Source organism: Pleurodeles waltl, chromosome 1_2 (assembly GCF_031143425.1).
Source record: "Pleurodeles waltl isolate 20211129_DDA chromosome 1_2, aPleWal1.hap1.20221129, whole genome shotgun sequence".
NCBI lineage: Eukaryota > Metazoa > Chordata > Amphibia > Caudata > Salamandridae > Pleurodeles > Pleurodeles waltl.
Genome location: NC_090437.1, coordinates 621,599,206 through 621,614,771, shown reverse-complemented (window position 1 = coordinate 621,614,771; position 15,566 = coordinate 621,599,206). Strand labels below are relative to the sequence as shown.

The following is a 15,566-nucleotide window of genomic DNA, read 5'->3' as shown; positions in this document are numbered from 1 at the left end:
GTAATGGCAGCATCAGCTGTCTTGTCAAAAGATCTACTGTGTACAATACCAATCCTTACAAAAGGGCTTTGGGTCATCCCATTGCGTATCGTGTTTTTTTTTTTTTTGGTCAATCTCGTTTGCTTGCTTCCTTTTCTTGTGTTTTGGTCTTCCCTGGAGCACAGCTTCTTTATCATTATTTTGACTGGATGACTTCACTCATATTGTTCTTCTGCCTACGTTAAGGGAACTACTTTTTAGGGTCGAGCGAGCAAAGCGCTCTGTCCCTGTTGTAATCTCTCTGTGGGCTTTTAACCACGTCCATCAGTTTGGTTGGTTTGTGGGCTTGCCTTTTAAAATTCGCTTCATTTCGTTAGTGAAAGGCATGCATACGTCATGCCTTTTCCGGTGGTTAGCCCTCCCGAGTGCACTGGTAAAGTACTGAAAACATACGAGGCTCCATGTTTTCGGTATGGTTTCTGGACTACATTTTCTCTTTATTGCGTAGATGTATGTTGTTGGATGACTCCATGTTACAGGACTAATAAAACAGTTTTTAAAACAGATGTCTTTGAAAAAGTTCTTTAATGTCCTGCTTCGTGTAGGCTGTAGAATCAGTTGACACCGTCTCTGTATTATTTATATATTCTTGAGGCCCTACTTCCTTGCAGCAAAATTTAGTCCTGACAAAGCCCCCACAGAATATTAGTCCCCAAGGGGGGTTGCATGCATCTAGGGAGCCTTATAGTAATGAGTTAATTAACAATAATATTGGTCAGACATACCAGCCAATATGGTAGTACTTTTATTCAAGCATAGGTAACGCCAGTGTTATTCAGCATCTACCAAGTAATATGGTAATTTCTTCATGCACATAAACACCCTGGACAGATACAGTTTGCTTTCTTGTAGACCTCTAAGTGGAAGAATACATCTTGGGTAAGCTCGCAAGCCTCTCCCATAATAAAAAGCGATGTCACATTATATCAATATTAACTCTGCAATAAACGGTGTAGTTTCAATAAAAACTAGTGCTATTCGGTGATTTTCACTGGTAATAAACCAATCGATTTAATTCTCAGCACTTGTTCATTAATTTTTATTTAATAACTGCCCTTGAGCTCACAGTGGCAAAATAAAATAAAACGCATGTACATACAAAAATTAGGCAACAGACCATTCAGAGACAAATCATCATATTCGTGTAAATTAACTTGTGTCCAAGCAACACATCTAGTTTAGACAATAATACGTATCCTGTTCTAAATAACCTCACAGTCAAGTACCTTTCAGCCTCCAAGTGATTTCGGAGTCATCAGCAGGATAAGGAGAATTTACAGCATGTGCACAGGAATTTCTGAAAAAGTAATTAATGACGGTACTACTGAGTCGGGTCAAATAATGGGCCACAAACGGTTCCTACATGATAATAATGAAGAAATTGCTGTTAGGCAGAGAAGATATTTAGTTATATAAAGATTCAGGGGTGACATGCATGTCAGGTAACCTGTGAGAAGGTATACAATTCATGAAAACTAAAAGGACACTGGGAAAGCATCATAGTCATGATGAAAGCCAAGTAACCCATTGAGGTATCAGTGAGTTGGATGAAACATGGTGACCCGGAGACACTAGAGATACTAAAGCTCATGCTAAGTGTTTTCAACGTTAGCAGTTGTCCTTTAAACAAAAGGAACATCTGGATACCTTAGACAATTTAACTTTAAGATCCCTCAAGATATTAAAGAGCACCCTTGGTTCTCAAGGTTGAGCCCGCCCAGATACACTAGGTAGCTAGAGGAGGACTCGGTGATGGAAGCATCCCACTAGTAATACTAGTGGGTGAGATTCCTGATAAAATCCTAGGGTGGTTTTGTTGGGTGGATGAAAAGGGACAGTTAATAACACAGAGGGGCTGCCTCTTGTGGATTTTTCTTCCCATTTCCCCCATCTAGACATAATCCCATGGCCAGGTCCCACACCTAGCCGCTGCCTGTGAACATGCAGAGGCCCCAGACACAATGAACTGTCAAAGCAGATAGTAAAACAGTCCTCAAACAGCCAAGTGTTGCTTGACAAAATATTTACCCACATCTAACATGTCTGCAAACAACAAAAATAACACATTACACAATATCACGCATTAAATTAGATCAGATGGCATATGGATGGAATCCTAATTTTCAAATACAAAAAAAGTGATGTAACCGCTTGATACAATGCCACTAAAGAACAACGGAATAGCAATTTGATAAAATGTATGATAAGGCCTCATGGGTTCAACAACACAATGACCAATAACGTCCTCGATGTCACAGGCCTTGACAAAATACAAAAGCATTCCTAACACAAAGAAACAGTTCTGCAATTACCATTTCTCATCAGTGTCACTCCAACGACTTAGTTAAGCCATCGTGCAAAGTCTTTTAAACTCATGAACATACTCAGTCTCTCATTTTCACATTTCAAAGTGAAAGCAGGGTTTGGAAGATAGACTGAAGGTGTTAGATTCGGTGGAAGGGTATATTACGGATGTACCATAACTGGTACATTTCAGGACTTTTTAAATGTTGTGATGTAGCCACTACTGACCCCTAGACCACCCTGTCAACCGTAATTTACCTTTATCTATGTATTTTAAGGGTATGTGTATGTGCAATTATAGCTCCGGTTGGCCCTTTGCTCAGAGCCACATGGCCAAAGGCCATGCTCATCTGGATCAGCAATGCACCGATTAGTGCAGGGCCTGGCTTCAAGTCAGGTCTTGCCCCTAAAGCCTCCATGCAGGCCCAAAGGCAGCCTCCAGTTGGGATGGTGCCACAAGGTAGCCTAGGACCTGATATGAATGGAAAAACACACATGCAACTGAAGTTGAGTGCAGGAGGTTGGCCACAGGGCAAAAGTAAGTGCCATGCACAACCAGAGTTGCGTACATGGGGTAATAAGTGCAGAGCCTCGCCCAGGCCAGCCCCTGCTGTCCCCAACAGGCTGGGACCTATACTCAAAGACTGTGAAGAAGGACCGAAAGCATACATTAGCCTGTGTGAGGTGCAAGAAGGAGAGGGATCTGTTGCAGCTGAATTTGACACGAAGCATGACGTGGCCACACACACACCAAAAGCATAATTCTTAAAGAATGCTACCTTTTGGTAGGTATGGCTGGCGAAGGTGCATTGGGGAGGCCCACTTCTTCCCTTTCATTCACAATCCCTTGATGGAGGCTGGAATTTTATGCTGGTGTAGTTTGTTATGTGGTGGGCAGCTGTTGCTCCAATCCCCTTAGGGGTACAGTTGGGGTTAGTTCAACTTGTTTTCAAGATGGATCTAGGAAGAAAGGACTTAACAGCCAGACTACGTTTTGAGCGTGCTGATGGCTGGGCAGACGCTGGTCTTCTGGCAGTCAACACCATTAGCAGGAGATGAACCCTACATTTCAAATTGTTGAAAATGCACTTCTCTAAAGAATACTACCGCAAAATGCATTAATAGTCCAAAAATTTGCTGTCTCTCTAATCACGTGTAGACTTTATGCATGTCTTTGACCCAATAAAGCGTCCCTCTGCCTACTGGCTAGGTTTGTGTTATATAAATACCACATATATTCCAAAAACCCTGTTCTACACAACGGAGTGGGTCTATAGTACATACAGAATATGTCTGCATGGCTTTATCGGGAAGTAACCCCTAATTGATGGGGCTTAGCTTGGGCCACTATACTTCCACAATACGCTTACCGAACTCTCAAGCTACGGAAAAGAGGGTACCATCTTTCAAAAACACTATTGGCTATGAGCTCTGCCATTCTTTTAAAGAAAACATGGGGTCCACAACTGACCCAGGGGAGATGGGGAAGCTTTTAAAGTGGTAATTAGGGACTACCACATTAGAAAAACATATGGGGTCAAGATGGAACTGTATTGTGTGATGGAATCCCTTGAAAATCGATGGGGGATCTGGAACAGACGGTCTCATACAGAAATTAGTTATGTGAAGGATTGACTAAGGATGAGAGGTGTGCCCAAAAGATGGTGTGAGATGTTTAGATTGCTGAGCCTATGTGGCTAAGCGACATGATGAAGGAGACAAGACTTGGAGAATTTTAGTCCAACTAATCGAGCCCCTATCCAACACAGCCTCAATAACGTGCATGAAATACAGCTGAAGAGAAAGTATACATAACAGGAAATCAATCCGGTATTTCTGGATTGCTATGTTACATTATGCACAAAAGTCGATGAAATAGACCGGGAATTTGGGATTTGAATAAATATTTAGACAAGGCTCGGATAGTCTCTCTTCTACCTGAACAGCTGTAGCAATCAGAATTGTTACTGACTAAACAGGAAATTAAGAAAAAGGAATTTGCCAGAGGAAAATCCCCAGGCGCAAATAGCCTACCACTAGAATTCTACCAGATGTACAGATACTTTGACACCTAGAGTAGCAACAATGTATGCCTCGGCGACCTTGAAAGGCCTGCTGCTTCCTTTGACAAAAGTGTCACTGATTCACCCTCTCCGGAAGCAGCACACAAGATGTTAAACATCAATTAAAAAAATCCTCAGCAAAGAATTTCAAGCAATATGCTCTATTTACTGCTGGCTGTTCGTGCTGTCCAAAGTGAGTTTCTCCCTTGCTTTAATCCCTTTCCTACTATACAGAGATTATTCTATGTGCTTTAACCCCCTCCATTTTCTGTGGCCCGCCCAGGAGTGATAACTATTGATCTAGAAAAGGTCTTTGACACAATCATCTTGACATATACTTTCACAATACTACAAAAATTGGGCTTTGACTGGAACATGTTAAAATAGATCTTATTACAACACGGATATTTCGCCAGAGTTTGGACAAGTAGAGTAGTCTCAAACCAGTACAAGAAAGACAGCAGTAAGTGACCATCTGCGTGCAGGGTTGCCACCTGATGGATCAAAAATCTACTTGAGTTTCTGGCTTCATGAAGAACCAATTCAGAACTGACCCTCAGAGACTACTGAGCATGGACACAGCAGTAGTACTAGCTGCTTGTCCATTCATCACACATATACTGGTGCATGCCTGCACACGGCTTCCCCGCAACTGGATCACTGCCCTACCACTGATGCAACAAATAAAGAAGGTTATTTATTTACCCTTCTGATGCCAGAAAGGGTCTAGAGGTGTGCTGCTCAAGCAGAGGCTCGTTCATGTTGCAACTAAACAGCAATACAGTGTGGAATCCATTCGCTTACTGTTTCTTTGGATTTCCTCCACATTTGTCTACCCTGGTGTTCAAGTATGCAGTACTATGGACTAAGAGGTTTTGTCTCTGCTAGTCATCATCCAGTTTGTCATTATCACATCAGTTTGCCAAAGGCTGGTCTTTATTTCTTTGCCCTAAAACATTTGCCTCCTCATGTGCAACAACAACCAGACCCTCATTTCAGGCAACGTTTTTCACTAGAGTGAGCTACATCAAAAGGCTCCAACACATGTAAACTAAGGACATAGGTCTACACCAAGGACACAGAACTCTGGGGGGACCAACAACACAAGCTTGCTCTTGTGCAGTTCCACTCTGTGTCTATTACAAATGCTTAACACTCATTCCAATGTGGCATAAGCTGTGTAGCAATTTAGATCTAGCATTTGGTTGCACTTCACCAAAAATGTATATAGTGCAGTGTGGTGTCCCCAGAAGTCTCCACAGACTACGATCACCTACAGCGCCTACCTCTTTACAGGCCCTTTCTCACTTTATGGTAGTTAAATACACTCACTACTTTCTACTTTGGTGGGGCATTCTGAACAAAATCCCAATGAGGCACTATATTTTCCTTCTTCCTCCTTTGCAGTCATATACAGGACACTGGTCCCTCACAGTATGAGTGGGTATTGTGTAACAAGCACATACTCCTTGTGGCACATCATATCAGGGGTAGTGTTGTGAGCATTTCTGGTGGGTATGCACTTGGAAAAGAGGAACACCGACAAACATGCACAGCGATGGGTGCTTGCACACCTTTCAGGTAGTGGAAAAGCACACCTCAGTCAGGTAGTTGGCCATTTTTAATACACAGTTACTGCTGTTAAACGTAGAAGTCGTTTATTTCCAAGGTAGCAATGGAAAGGTACGACAAACCTATGAATAGAGGGTGCGGGAAGGTAACTTATCCATGGGGAACATATTTTCCAGGTAGACAAAAGGGACATTTCTTGTGTATATGCACGTTTGCAACACATTTACGCGTGAACATTTTCACCCGATGGCAATCCCTATTGCGCACGCTTAATTTCAATGCATTGAAGCACTAAAGGAAATCGGTCTGTAGAATTCGTTCAGCATTCATGGGGTTCTTCAGGATTTAGTTAAAGGTTTCAAACGTATGGCAAATAATCGGGAGGTGACTTCCTTCCTAAATATTAAACGGAGTGCAATCCATGGAAGTTTTAGGTTACTGGCTCATATTTTTGGACGTGTTGTAATTTTTATTTCTGGTCTTAAAACAGTCAAAGAAGACTTGAGTGAAAGAGGGACAGTTTGATTTGTATTTTGACCGTGGACTTGCTGAAGTGTACGATAGCTGAAGGTAAAAAACACAGAGAAACAATATGATTTTTTTTTTTTTTTTTAAGACAAAAAACAGAAGTCTCCCTCTAAATGAGGGGTGTTGACGTAAACTTTCAAAGGCACCTTTACGGAATTTTAGTTTGCTTTCACTCCTTTTGTTGGTAGACGGTGAACATCGAGTAGTCCAAACTGCATGTAAATTGTAAGAATAACGTTTAATAAAGCCTACCTGACAGACTTCAACTGATAAATACAATCCTAACGCAGCACAATATTTCAGGCGTTGGGATAAAAAATGCAGACACCCACGTTTCTGTAATGCCAACCATGTATGCCTTAGTAAACCTCACCCTTTTAGCTCGCAAAGGAAAATAGCTACGCGCCGACGGAAAACTTCAAAGGGTTTTCCCGACCCTCCTTATCCTCCGTTTGCCCCCTCCCTCCGCGCGGAAGCCATTGAATTCTGGGATTTACAGCTTCCTCCCAGGGATCACCTGTGCTGCCGTTTAAATACCAGTTTGTTTCTTCAGCTGTCTAACTTTTTGCTTTCCGCTGACCCCCGGTTTTATAATGAGCCTGTTTATTTGCTCTTGCAAATTGGGTTTTTCTAGATGACAAAAAAGAACAAAACACGAGCCATCAAACACTTTAGGGATGGGGCGAGCCTTTGATCATTGACCCCGCAGAAGGGACATACATACCTTCCGCCCGCTGCTACATTTTAGGTTCTTAATTGCGCCAAGATACTGAAATGCGTCCGCCCTTTTATTTTTGCCCCTTTTTTAAAAAATAATATTGCGTTAACGATCTCGTAAAGAATAAAAAATCCTTTACTTGGTTCAACCGGAGGTAAAAAAGTGTTCGTGTAGTTTTTGAGGTATAGTTACTCAAACATTCCTTTAAAGGTCCCAACCAATTTGCTGAGCAACCGAGACGTTTCTCCCAGTGCCCTTTTAACAGCGCACTAGACCCAAAAGGAAGAAACAAACCTGTGATGTAAACACGTCTTTGGACAGACGCCATCTTTTCCTCGATAGATATTTAGCCTGTGTGGCAACCTAGGAATGAAGGCAGCGTGCCAATCTCCTATCTGTTAGAAAAGCAGACAAACATGGAAGTAATACATGGGTGGTGGCGTGTATTGGTGGCGTGTATTTGTGGCTTGTGGATTTATTCCAATCTGCTGCTGCTGCTGCAGCTACGGAGCGTCTGAAGGGACAGCCACGTGCTGGAGGCCTCACGCAGGAAAAGAGCTCGTGCGATTTCTGTTTGACTAGGAGCCTTGCCACTGTTGAAGTTCAAAGTGCAGTCTCCAGTATTTAGCTGTTCCTACCCTGTGTGTTTGGTAGGGCAGGAACGAATGATGCAACCCTAGTTATTATTTCCCGAGTCTTGTCATTTCTCAAAGCCGTACCGTACAAGAAGGTTGCAAAGGTATACAGCATTTTGTGTTTTTTCCTTCTTTAATTATTGAAGGCAGTCTCTCTGTCTTTTACGTCAAGGTCCCCTCGCATTGTAGCGTTCGCCCACTGTGCGCCCTCCAGCTCCCCATGGCTTTAACCTTCTATTAGTTTAGTCTCGCATCATTGTCTTTTACAAACTTTGATGAAATTTGATTACACACATTGCTTCCATATCACTCAAACTGATTGATTTACTGAGGACGTTTGAGGTTGATTTACTGAGGACGTTTGAGGGGCTCATTTGACCCCCATATGAACAGGAATACAGTTGTGACTTTGAAGTGTAAGACTGGTATGGACGCTTTTTATCAGCACTCTTTGCCAGCTAATTATTGAACGATGATCTCCATTATTCCTTATCCTATACGCAAGGACACTGTAATTATGCGTCAGGAGAGGGCCAAATTATGTGGCAGAGTTGAGTAAATTATGTGGAAGAAAAGGCAAATCTCAATTTTTGAACTTGTAACACTGTCTGGGCAATGGTTGCACCTCATTAGTACCATTTAAGCACCCAAATATCAGTAGTGGCTGCTGCCAGGAAGGGGTCGGCGGCAGCACACAGAGCAGAGGTTGTGTGTGTGTTTGGGGGGTGTAATAGCAAAAATAAACTTACCTGCTGCCTCCGTGTTCTGCTGCTCCAGCTGCCTCTCGTCGTCTTCCGCCCTCCCCACCCAATCCAGACGCTTCTTTCATGCTGTTTCACAGAAAGAAAGAAGCACTGGGATTGGCCTGAGTGGGCAGAAATGCTGCTCAGGGAGGGAGTGCGACACTGCGCTTGGTCTCCACCGGCTGTGCAACACAGCCAGGTGGAGAGTTCTAAGTGCGTATGTCAGTTTGGCTGACCTCGGCTGTTGAAACTGTCATGCGCACGTAGAAGCACACCATCAATCATCCACTTGTTGGTGTGGAGGATGCTGGCCCCACCCCACCCTATGAAACCGGAAAAATAATAGGATAGTAAAATACTTTTAATATCCCTTTATTTTTCTGCATTTAAGCAGCAGTGGGGCGATGCTCCTCTGCCATAGCGGATGGGCCGCCCCTGGCAAATATAGCAATAAGCAACAAAAAGGAGACCAGTCCAGCTTTGCAAAGGGACGTTCATAGTGCAGCAACACATGTTGCTGCATGTTTAGTAATATTTTTACTGTTTGAGCTAGAAACAAACATCTTTTTTTTGTTAAAATCTGCAGATTATGTAGTAGATGATGGATTATGTGGCAAATCTATAATTATACGAAAATCCCTGCAGCCGCACAATCGCATAATTCCTGTGGTCCTGCCTATACTTCCTCAGTCTAATGCCCCAGTTATTACCAGCAATCTTCTTTGCTCTCAGTCCATCTCGTTCTCGTCCCAGTCATTACAGATAATTTAGATGACAGGTAAGTTATCTGGTTATTACAACTGTGTTCCTTCCTCATCCCAGTCCTTACAGATGAGGAATACCAAAGCTGAAGTCCTATGACCACTCTATAAACCATACAACTCAGTCTTGAATATTCAACACACCAAGTGTTAATGTATGGTTAAAAAACAAATAAAGTGCAACGTTCTCACCATTTATAATGCTCAATGAAACATGCCTAACCCCATGGAACTGACGTTAGTTTTGGCCACTGAGAAATGAACTGCTGAATCCGTCCTCCAACCTTTGACAGAGGCTCCGTCATTCAGGTATAGTCACAAACGTTGAATCTTGGTGTTTGTGTCCTGTTTCTGCCACTTAACAGACTTGAGGTAGGACTTCCCTTGAAATTTTGATGATTGGCCCTAGCCCTGGTGTCCTTGATGGTTTACAAATAGACATTTTTGATTTCAAATGTACTTGAACCTCTAGAGAATTGACACTGAAATTACAAATAATGTTTCCTCTTCTTAAAGATACAATGCAGCTTATCTTCTAGCTCGGCACCAGATAGTCTGGAACTCTTGAATGGCATCTTAAGTGCAGTTGACCTCTGAGCTGCTTCAGTTGGCCAGTCCTTTAGGTACAAGTTCCTCCTAACAGCTATAGAAGCTCCACTCACCAGGGCTACTGATCTGACCGCATCCAACGATATGTCAGATAGAAACCCTTTCTGACGTTCCATGTACTTCAGAGAAGGGAGACAATCTGATTGATGCTGAATAACCATAAAGAGATTCTCAAAATCTCAAAGTAAAGGTTGGGCAGTGTAGGACCCATAATTCTTGACTTTTAAGGCAACACGAGTTGCTGAGAAAACCTTCCTTCAATGAAGAGTCCACTTTTTTGTCTGATGATCCCTTATCATATTTTCCTCCGCCATGGAGAATGACTGACAAAACTTGTGAAAACAGAATTCACATGAATGTTGTCTGGCATAATTACCTTTATAGTTTCCAGGTGAGAGAGCTTGGCTATGAATCTTGGTAACTTGATTTTATTGGGATCTTTCCATTCTTGTTTGATAACGTCCAATACAAACTGCTGTATGGACAACCCGGGTTTTAAAATTGCTTCAGGAGGGATTCATCTGAGGTGTCCGGCCTCTCCAAAACAGTAAAGTTCATTTCATCCTTCATATAAGTCAGCAAATCTGGCATCATCTCCTTGAGTGATGTATTTGCCTTTTAAGTCAGAGGAGGAAAGAGCCTCTTCAGGAGAATCCGAATTATCTGTGTCACATACTATCTCTGCCTTCTCTAATGCAGGTGAAGAAACATTCTTTTTAAATGCTGCCAGAGTCAGGAAAACAATCCTTCCAATTCTTTATTCTTTCTCCTGTCTAGAATGTCTTCTACATTTTGGAGAAGAATATCTAGATTACCCTGAAGAAGCTGAAGGAGAGGTGTGTCTTTTTGAAGTATGCTTGTCAGTACTGAAAAAAAACGGAAATCAAGCTAACTATTGCCAGGAAACTCCCAACTTCCAAATAAAGTAATAATGCTTACCTGTGCTTGCATATAAAGCCCAAAAAAGGGCATGATGCTCCCAGTATGAAATGAAAAAACATTCAAATGCCAAGTGCTCCTGTCCTATCCCGCATGCGTGAACCCAAAACAACGCTTTCCAGGAAGACGGCAGCAATCTCCCTCTGCCCATACCAAAAGGCAGAGGAAGGAAATATTTTGGCAAAGAACTCCCGAGTTTTACCAACACAGTAGGGGACATGGCAACACCAAAAATATAATAATGGTACAGACACTCCTGGCACCGTATATGCAGATGGTCTGAGACTACAACGAGACTTAAGAAAATAAATTATTCCATAAATTCACACTTATTTTCAGCTTCAACATATCTGATTGCCACAGCAACCCTCCCAAGGTTAAAAAAATATATAATCAAATTCATAATTTGGCAACATCAATCTGTAATGTTGGGAGTCACTCTAAGAGTCTAGTTGTATCTATTTCACCATCTGCAGAATCTGTAACACAAATTCTACATATGACTCCTCAACTCCCAGTCATTATCTAAATATTGACTGTGATGCCTAGTTCCCTCACCTATACCAGGAGTATAGATATAGGGCCTCATTACGAGGCTGGCGGTCTTTAGATCGCCAGTCCCACGGTGGCAGTCAGGACTGCCGCTGTTGTGGCAGTCCGGCCACCACATTAGGACCCTGCCAGTCAGACTGCCAGGGTTCCGCCATCTCCACCGTAATCGGTTTCACCACCAAGAAAATGCTGGCAGAGAACAGGTGGAAGGTGCCAAAGGGGGACCCCTGCACTTCCCATGGACAGTGCAGTGGTCCCCCTGCCCAGCACCGTCAAAGTGTTCACTGTCTGCCTAGCAGGGTACGAGGGTGCTGGGGCACCCTGCAGGCTACAGCATCGCCGCCGGCTCAATTACGGGCCGGGGACAATGCTGTGGCCTGTTTCCCGCTAGACTGGCGGGTGGAATCTGAGGTTTCCGCCTGCCAACCGAGAGGGAAACTCCTAATAAGTCTGGCGGGGTGGTCACCATGAAAGCGGCAGCCACCCTGTCGGGAGTTTGGCAGATGGGATTTCCCGTCCGCCAAATTCATAATGAGGCCATATTGACTGGTAATTCTTTGTTCAACAATGTGTCTAGTAAAATGCATCAGAACTACATTAGTCAATCCAATTTATATGTCAACCACCGTCCCAGTAAAGGACTCTCGCAGATCCTCACTTCGGGAAATGCTGCTTCCACATTGGAGGCATGTACTCCGCAGGCCAGGCAAAAGAGGTAGGCATACACTCATGAGTGCAGCCCCCTTTATGGAACCCAGGTTGGGTGGGTGGGGCTAGCATTCAAGGATCCTTCTGCTTTGTTCCTGTCATGATGTGACATCACCTCATCTGTAATACCGGGGACAAGGGATGCAGGAGTAATTAAATGGATCCCACCACTCTCACTGGAACTTCACTTTTATTTTATTTTTGTTTTTTTGCCAATATGAAGGCCATGGCCACGTATTATTGTGTTTGGTACAAAAGGGACTGCCAATCCCATGAAACTCCCAGGGGTATGCAAGCTCAACCTGGAAGGGAGCCCAACTCACACGGTGTGTGGTTGGAGAGCAAGGACTGTGAAAAGAAGTAGGATTAAGAATAACAGAGATTGCTAGAAAGTAATCTTGACATTATATAGTCTTTACTAACGAGAAATACTAAAGCACAAGTGCATGTTGGTCAGCCCTACAAATATACATAGTGCTCTGATATTTATATATGCTGCAACATCTGACGATGTTTAATTGAATAAGTACGTACAGCATCTGAGTACATTAAGTTTTAGCTTCTCGTTTGTTCAGGAATTAACATCCCCTCGTCTTCCCCAGGTCCAACTCATACCTGTGCCTCACTCGGGTTGGCCGCTGTTGGTGGTCCCCTTCAGAAGACACGAGAAGATACCTCAAGTAAATGCCTACACCAGTCTTACTCCCTTCACTTACCCTTACGTCCTTATTTCTCCAACTTGCCTCCTTTGGATTGCTGGAATCCTTTGTTCCCATTTATTCTTTTTTCACAGTTTTATATTTTTTGAGGGTAAAAACCGGAACATAATGCGCATCTCGTTATAAACCACTAAGCTGACCTTTCCACCCCCCCTGTTTCCTCGGGGTTCAGTTATTGAACCCCCCCATTCTGCCCGATACCCGCTCCATCACAGCCACCTCACTTAGCTGCCAGGACCTATCCAACTCTATCCAACTCCCCCCCCTTCCTTTCATACCTCCCTAATCCCTATGACTCCTCACACTCCTCCCCTCTCCTATCGCCCCACCGCCCCACTCCTCTACTATGGCCCCCTAGTTCTGCCCTTAATTCCTATCCTTCTTGCAACGCCAACAACGACAACTCTCCTCTCACCCCTGGTGCACCAACTCCTGCTCTCACCCTAAACCTTTCCCCACCTCTGAACCCTATACCCCTACTCCCCTCCCGTTCCCCCACCTCTTCCTGCCGTACACTGCCTAGTGCACCCCCTCCTGTTTCCATCGAGCCACCCATTACGCCGTGCTCTTCCTTACTCTCTCTGGAAAAAAAGCTAGGCTCTCTAATCACCGCCATCTCCCAACTTGAAGCTACCATTTTAGTTTTAAGCTCCAAGATCTCGACTTTTCCACACACCTCAATTCCTTTGGCTAACACTCACCCTTCCACGAGATGCACCTCACCACCACACCCCACTATAGCTAAACATAGCCAGTCGTCTGCAATTCCACACAAGCACTCGAACGCCACCCTTCCTTCACTTCCACTTCCCAGTAACCCTGTAATCTACACTATTCCGACCATCTCCTCTGTCAGAACCACTCGCCCACCTAAATCCTCCCGAGCGCCCTCATATAAGCACAATATCCCTATCACCCCTCATAGCCCAAGTGCCCCCGTCACCAAAACAGTTGCGTCAGAGCTGCGCTGTCTGCTCCACAACTGCAGATCTGCAATAAAACGCAAACTTGAAATCTCCGATACCATCAACCAGCACAATATTGACATGATCTTCCTCACAGAGAACTGGTTCAACGATACCTCTCGCTCTATGTTTGATCTCCTTGTACCCACAGGCTATTCTATACTTAGAAATGACAGAATTGACAAAGTGGGGGGAGGTGTTGCGGTCATCTTTAGAAACTCCCTTCAACTTAAGGCTCTTCCTAACAGCTCCTGCCACACTTTTGAATGCCTATCACTTGAGCTTCAATTGCACCACCGCTCACCTCTCAGATTCCATGCTATTTACCACCCGCCTGGTAGCAGCCCTTCGTTTATGGAGGAACTCACGGACTGCATCAGCGACCAATTCACGCAAAGTGACAATCAGATCTTCGTGGGTGACTTCAATGTCCACTGGGGCTCGCCTCAAGACACAAATGCGAATTTGCTGGCCACCTTCCTCTCTGCAAACGATCTTATCCAACACTGCACAGAAACAACACACTCTAAAGGCTCAATCCTAGACCTTGTCATTTCTAAAGCAGGCTTGCTGACTATCGCTACCCCTATTCATGTAGACTGGTCGGACCACCTCCTCATCCCATTCTCTCTTCACCTATCACACTCTATAACTCTGGGCCAGCCTAAGAGGGCTACTTCCTGGTTCCGTGACACTAAAAATATTGACCTCAGTACCCTCTGTAATTCTGCCTTGCTATCACTTCCAAGGCTAGACCCGGACCTAGATGTCAACGAACTCACCTCCCAATGCCTCACAGTCCTTGCAGTCGAAATCAATAATGTCGCTCCTCTCCAAAGCAAAAAGAAAAGGCCCACTCCCTCAGCACCTTGGTTCAACAAACCCCTCTATGAAGAAAGGAAGCTCATAAGAGCCCTTGAGAAACAATGGAGACAAGCACCCTCCACTGAAAATTTGGCCACGCTTCGTTCAGCAAGATCCAAGTACCACAATCTCATCTTCCTTGGAAAAGCGTCGCACTACAAATCCCTCCTTGACTCAGCCAAAAATAGACCCAAAAAACTATTCGACCTCATCAAGAACCCTAACAGCTCTCCCCCAACCTCCAAATTGGAAGATTCCACAAAGAAAGCAGCGGAATTCGCTATATTCTTTGACGAAAAGGTAAAATCACTTGTAGATCAGGTCATTCATCCTACCCCCACAGAGGAGTGCAAATCCTTAACCATTTGGCAAAACTTTGACCCCATCTCTGACGATGCTCTCCTTAAATGCATCCTCGATACAAAGCCCTCTAACCATTCTCTTGACCCCATCCCTAGTGCCATTGCCATTGACTTCTATACTAATTCTCTTTCCTACTGGACCACTCTGGTCAACCTCTCCCTCAGTCAAGGCTCCCTTCCTGTGTCCTTCAAAACTGGGCAGGTCACCCCTCTGCTAAAAAAACCCACTGCTGATGCGAACGACCTCAACAACTACCGTCCCATCACTAACCTACCCTTTCTTGCGAAAATCACAGAAAAATGTGTAGCGAAACAACTCTCTCGCCATATCAAGTAAAATGATCTTCTTGACAATTTCCAGTCCGGCTTCATTCAAAACCGCAGCACTGAAACAGCCCTGCTGCTAGTGATTGATGACGCGCTGCGGATACTCGATTCAGGGGAGTCTTGTCTTCTAATTCTTCTTGACCTTTCTGCAGCCTTTG

General features: G+C 44.0%; 1 long non-coding RNA gene across 1 annotated transcript in view; it reads right to left on the bottom strand.

Annotated features, from left to right (window-relative positions):
• LOC138295734 (uncharacterized) overlaps window positions 1-4,434 on the bottom strand; it is a 70,531-nt gene extending 66,097 nt beyond the window's left edge. The window contains exons 1-2 of the long non-coding RNA XR_011203673.1: window positions 4,378-4,434; window positions 1,266-1,336 (exon numbers count right to left, since the gene is read on the bottom strand). This is a non-coding gene — a long non-coding RNA (uncharacterized lncRNA). The remainder of the gene's footprint in view (window positions 1-1,265; window positions 1,337-4,377) is intronic.
• Window positions 4,435-15,566: the final 11,132 nt, after the last annotated feature.